The 5,598-nt window shown below is 43.2% G+C and overlaps 1 protein-coding gene across 4 annotated transcripts in view; it reads right to left on the bottom strand.

Moving 5' to 3' along the window:
• RHEX (regulator of hemoglobinization and erythroid cell expansion) overlaps positions 1 to 5,366 on the bottom strand; it is a 20,403-nt gene extending 15,037 nt beyond the window's left edge. For 2 of the 4 annotated variants that reach the window (XM_032289001.1, XM_032289004.1), the window contains exon 1: positions 4,890 to 5,366. The gene's annotated coding sequence lies outside the window, so the exon portion shown is untranslated. The other 2 variants (XM_032289002.1, XM_032289003.1) reach the window with 2 other exon arrangements.
• Positions 5,367 to 5,598: the final 232 nt, after the last annotated feature.

Raw genomic sequence — 5,598 nt, 5'->3', positions numbered from 1 at the left:
CTCACCGCAACCTCCGCCTCCTGGGTTCAGGCAATTCTCCTGCCCCAGCCTCCTGAGTAGCTGGGATTACAGACACGTGCCACCATGCCCAGCTAATGTTTTGTATTTTCAGTAGAGACGGGGTTTCACCGTGTTGACCAGGATGGTCTCGATCTCTTGACCTCGTGATCCACCCGCCTCGGCCTCCCAAAGTGCTGGGATTACAGGCTTGAGCCACCGCGCCCGGCCTTCTTTCTTTCTTTTGTTTGTTTTTTGAGATTTATTCACAAATATGAATCTATAGAAATAAGTTTAAGATGTTATTTAAGTGTACTTTGTTTATATGGGGGAATGGAATAAGATACACCTAAGTGTTAACAAAACTGGGTTTTTAACAGGAGGATGTCTTACTTCACTTGTTATACTTTCTGTCATTTTCAAAGTTTCCTGCAATTAACATGCAGTTTTTCCAATTAGGAGAAATATTTTAATTTATTTTTATTGTTTAATTAATTAACAAAAGTTAAATTAAAATATTTTTCCTAATTAGCTGGAGTGCAGTGATAAGATCAAAGCTCACTGCAACCTTGAACTCCTGGCTTAAATGATTCTCCTCAGCCTCTCAAAGTGCTAGGATTATAGGCATGAGCCACGGCACCCAGCCTATTATTTTAATTGAGGAAAATTATCTATAGTTATTGTGTACAGCATGTTTTGAAATAAGTGTACATTGTGGAATGGCTAAATCAAATGAGTTGACAGCTGCATAATCTCACATATTTATCTCTATCATTTTTTATAGTGAGAACATTTGAAAACTACTCAGCCATTTTCAAGAATACAATATGTTGTTATTAACTACAGTCAAAAAACGTTTTAAGACATTGAAACAAACCTAGATTTTCTGAGTGCCTTAACTCAGCATGACACCAAATTTACCTACATAAATTATATCTCACCATGTTACTAGAACATTGAGATGATCACCTAAATGTCTGAATTTCAGTCGTTCAGATATTTACTGAGTGGTCCATGTGAAGGCTCCTGTGTGAGATGCTGCAGATGGCCTGAAGGAGAAAAGGCCATTTGTACTTTCAAGAGCTCATTTGTACTTGGAAAATCAAGCCATTAATATGTGAAAAGTCAAAAAGCAGAAGAGATGCCACAGGTAAAGCATGATGCATTGTCAGAAGGAGTGGCATCACTAATACGTTATAATTCAGAGGAAAAAGAGATCCCCAAGCGACAGAATGCTCAGGGAAGAGTTGCTGAGAGGGAATTATTTGAAGGACAGCGCGATGGGTCATCGGATGGAAGGAGGGGAGAATAGCAATCCAGCTAAAGGTGTCTTGCCAACCTTGGCTGTAGGGGACAGCTTTAGTGGGACTGATTGTCTTTTAACAATTGTCTTTTAACGTTGGATTTATATTTGACCCCGTAAATAGCGTCATGTGGAAACAGCGGAGGATACTGCAAAGCAACCATACAAGTGAGTATAGGTAAATGGCTATGTGTAGAGACCCTGTAGCCAAATAGATTGTGTTTAGGATCTCAGCGCTGGCCTTCCTAGCTGTGAGTTGCTTTACTTCCCCGGCTTCAGGGTTATGTCTGTAAAATGGGGATGGCACCTGTTTTGTGGCAATTTCTTTTTTTTGAGTCAGGGTCTTCCTCTGTGACCCAGGCTGGTGTGTCCAGTGGTGCAAGCACAGCTCAGTACAGCCTGAACCTCCTGGGCTCAAGCAATCCTCCTGCCTCAGCCTCCTGAGCAGTTGGGACCATGCACACCACCATGTCTGGCTAGTTGTTAAATTTTGTAGAGACAGGGTCTTACCATGTTGCCCAGGCTGGTCTCGAACTCCTGGGTTCAAGCAAGCCTCCTGTCTCAGCCTCCCAAAGTGCTGGGATTACAGGTATGGGCCACCATGCCCGGCCTGTTTCATGTTTTTAATTCATACATGTCTTATGTTTACTGTACACACCAGTATCATAAAAAACATTTTGCATCAATTATCTTATTTAATCCTCAGAATAACAACCTTTGAGGTAGACACTATTGTTGTCCCTATTTTACATAGGAGAAAACCAGGTTCTAATCCCCTGTGGAGGGATCGAATTCAGACACAGGTGCCTTCACCACAGTGTGTTTAGTATTGAAAATGCTGGCCGAGTGTGATGGCTCACATCTGTAATCTGAGCAATTAGAAAGGCAGGGGTGGGAGGATGGCTTGAGCTCAGGAGTTTCAGACAAGCCTGGGCAACGTAGTGAGACCCCATTCTTCACAAAAAGATTTTTAAAAAAGGAAATGCTTGGTAGAGGGCCTGGCATATGTAGGTAACCAAGGGCTGATCCTTGGACCAGAAAATTCTACTCAAAATTATCTTAAATTTATAAACATATCCATTTTCATAAGGCCTGTAAGAACACTGGGCTCACTCATGATTTTGAGGTGGGAGCAACCCAATGTAGCAAACCATGGGGTCCTGGGACGTCCCTGGCCCTAAACAGTGTCTGTTCCTATGACTGTCAATAAGTCACTCACCAGGGAATAGAGAAGGCCAAAATGCCAGGCTGAGGGAAGGGAGGAATGGGGAAATGCCGAATACCATGGGAAGGGGATAGCAGAGGGTTACAGGATCGCCTTCGCCCTTGTATCAGAGAAATCTTTCCTGGATTCTCTTCGGTTCTGGTCACCATGTCAGGGGCCTTATCCCAGGTGGTTAGGAGGCTTGAGCTCGTCTGGAATATGGCGCAAGAGCCTAGATGAACATTCCAGCTCAACAACTTTATACATTCCTCGGGCACATCATTTCCTCTCCCTGAGCCTCAGCTCTCCTGTCTATGTAATGAGAGGGGTGGGCTAAATCAGTTTAGTTCTGACATTTTGTTATTGTAGAATTTTTCTCAAATGGACTATAAAGTGAGATTTAGATTCACCAGAAAGAGCAATCAAGTCTCAACCAGATAGGCCACTTCTCTAGTCGCACTTATTTCTAGGTGCAAGCACTGCCAATTTCTAGCAGGAAAGCAAGTCATCCAGAGTTTCTAATTCGTAATTTTGGGGAAAGCAGTTTTACAGGAAACTACTAGAGATGAATGCAATGTGGATGCAACTTAGTTCCAAGTCTAAATCAGCAAGAACACAAAAAATTGCAAGCTACTCAAGCAGTATTCATGGATTTATTCTGCTAGTTCCCACAAAGCTCCAGATGAATTCGAAGGGGTCAGATTATTCTGTTTCGTCGATTGGCCTACTAAATTTTAGGGAAACTAGGCACCTTCTACAGATGATGCACTTTGTTGGCTGGGACTGCATATATTACACTCCGCAATTCATAGCATAGTACTTAGAGACACTGCAGGGAATGGGGGAAAAATGTGTAACACTCTGTACACATAGCCATTAAATCAATTTGCATACAATAAATGTTGTTTAACCTTGAGGAAGTCACTTAATGTCTCAGAGCCTCAGTTTTCTCCTCCTTCAATTGGGCATTCAAATGTCTCTTTATTTGACTTATTTTCCAGTTGAAGAAACTGAGGCACCAAGGTGTCAAGGGACTTCACTGAATCAGTGAAAGAAAACTCTTTGGAGAACTTTAGCACAGAAGAGTTAAACCAGGCCTTTCTCCATCTCTCCAACCTGGGAGGGGCTCAGAATTATTAGGAGGGCTACACGAGGCCATGAAATCTTCTAGTACCATCCCTGCCTCCTTGTCAGAACTCAGGGCCAGTGCTGGCTTCATGGACTTTGAATCCGTGCAGCCTAGCAGGGCCCTGTGCTCACAAGGGCCCCACAATTGGCCTAATGCTTTGTGGCTGTAATCATAAATTCGTAATAATTTTTTAGTAATGGACCCCAGATTTTCATTTTGCGTTGGGTTCCACCAGTTATATAACAGATCCTACTCAAGGCATTAAACTGGGTAGAATTGCCAAAGCTCACAAAATAGGTCAGCACACAGAACGAGAAGCACAGTCAGCCAATCAACAAGTCTTCCTTGAGTGCCTGAAGCCCCCCTCCCAGCACTGCATCGTCTGAGAATTTCAGTAATGAAATTCTTTCAGAAGAATTTCTTTCACTGATTCAGTCAAGTTCCTTAACACCTTGGTGCCTCAGTTTCTTCAACTGGAAAATAAGGCTCTTGGTAGCATCTACGTCTTCAGGGTTGTGAGGATGAAATGAGCCAATCTGTGTAAAACTCTTTGAGTAGTCCCTGGAGATAGTAAGGTGTATATGAGGGTCAGCCGTTTCTGTTTTGTGCCGTTATTGGCTTTTCCTTATCCAGATGTTCAGATGACTTTTTTTTTGATGGTGCACATTCTCCAACCTCCATTCATAAAATTTTTAAACTTCCAGGCTGACTGTCTTCCCTTCACATAGTCCTTTGCTGCTCAGAACAAACCTCAGGGAAAACACTCCTGTGGGGTGTTTATAGGGGAGATATTCTCTGAGACCTGGTTCCCATTTGACTTAGAAATTCACAGCTGTTATTGGTGGAGCACTGTACTGGCACTAAACGTATACTGTCTGAATCCTTGCAGCAACCCTGTAAGGTGGGTGTTTTATGCCCATTTTACAGATAAGGAAACTGAAACTCACAAAAGTTTAGCAGAGTGAGGATTTGGAACCAGTTTTTGCTGGGCCCAAAGTTCACGTACCTTCTGGCCAGAGCCCCGATGGCTGCTGCCGCTGCTAGTGCAGACAGATCTCAGGTCTCAGGCACAAGAAATTCACGTCCATCAAGTGTAATCTTAGGCTCACTGTAAGCCGATTTCAAGTTGAATTCTGCACCTTGGAATCTCAGCACATAAACAGAGAATCCTCTCTAAAACTTCTACACATATATGTTCGCAAGCAAATGCACATTTCAAACTAATTTAAAATCCTGTCTTCACAAATAGTACTTACCCCAGGACTCTGAGCACAGTCTGATTCCAGTGTGTGTTTCAGCGATGTCCTAGCAGAAACATCTCCCCCACCTGTCTCCAGCCCCTACCCAGAAGCTTCTGTGTCACTGGAGGTCAGTCACAAGTGTTTCAACATTTCCAGCAAGGCGGGGGGACTGCCGCTCCGAAGATCGCAATCTAGCTCGTTGAATACGGCAGGGAGAAGCGAGAGATAATGCCTCCTGTGTCTTTTGGCCATGCTCTGCCCATCTCTCTGGTAGACAGTTTGTGTAGATGGAGAAGATTAGTAATCTCTTTCCCTCCCTGTGTGAACGCATTTAAATATCACAAATACACACGCAGGCAGGTAGAGTGGAAAAAGCAATAAAGGACGAACTAAGAGGCCTGGGATGAAGTCCCGGCTCTGGCACCAGTGTGCCACATGAGCTCAGACAATTTGCTTTCTCTTAAAGGGACTCATGTTCTTCCTCTATAAAATGAAGAAGTAGGTCTCTAGATATCAGCAAAGATCCCTTCCAACCTAGCTCATCTCTGAATCTGTATGTGATGTGGCCAAAGATTGAGTAGGCGACATAGGGCAATGGATAAGAATACATTTTTGAGGACAACATCTTTGTCATTAAGCATCAAATGAGGCCAACCAAAAATGGCTGTTACAGTTGGTATGATAACACCAGGAAGGGAAGGAAGGTTGATTTCAGGCTCTTTGT

The sequence above is a fragment of the Sapajus apella genome, unplaced genomic scaffold, assembly GCF_009761245.1.
Source record: "Sapajus apella isolate SASKATOON/1434 unplaced genomic scaffold, GSC_monkey_1.0 scaffold22, whole genome shotgun sequence".
Taxonomy (NCBI): Eukaryota; Metazoa; Chordata; class Mammalia; order Primates; family Cebidae; genus Sapajus; species Sapajus apella.
This window is presented reverse-complemented; position numbering and strand designations above follow the sequence as displayed.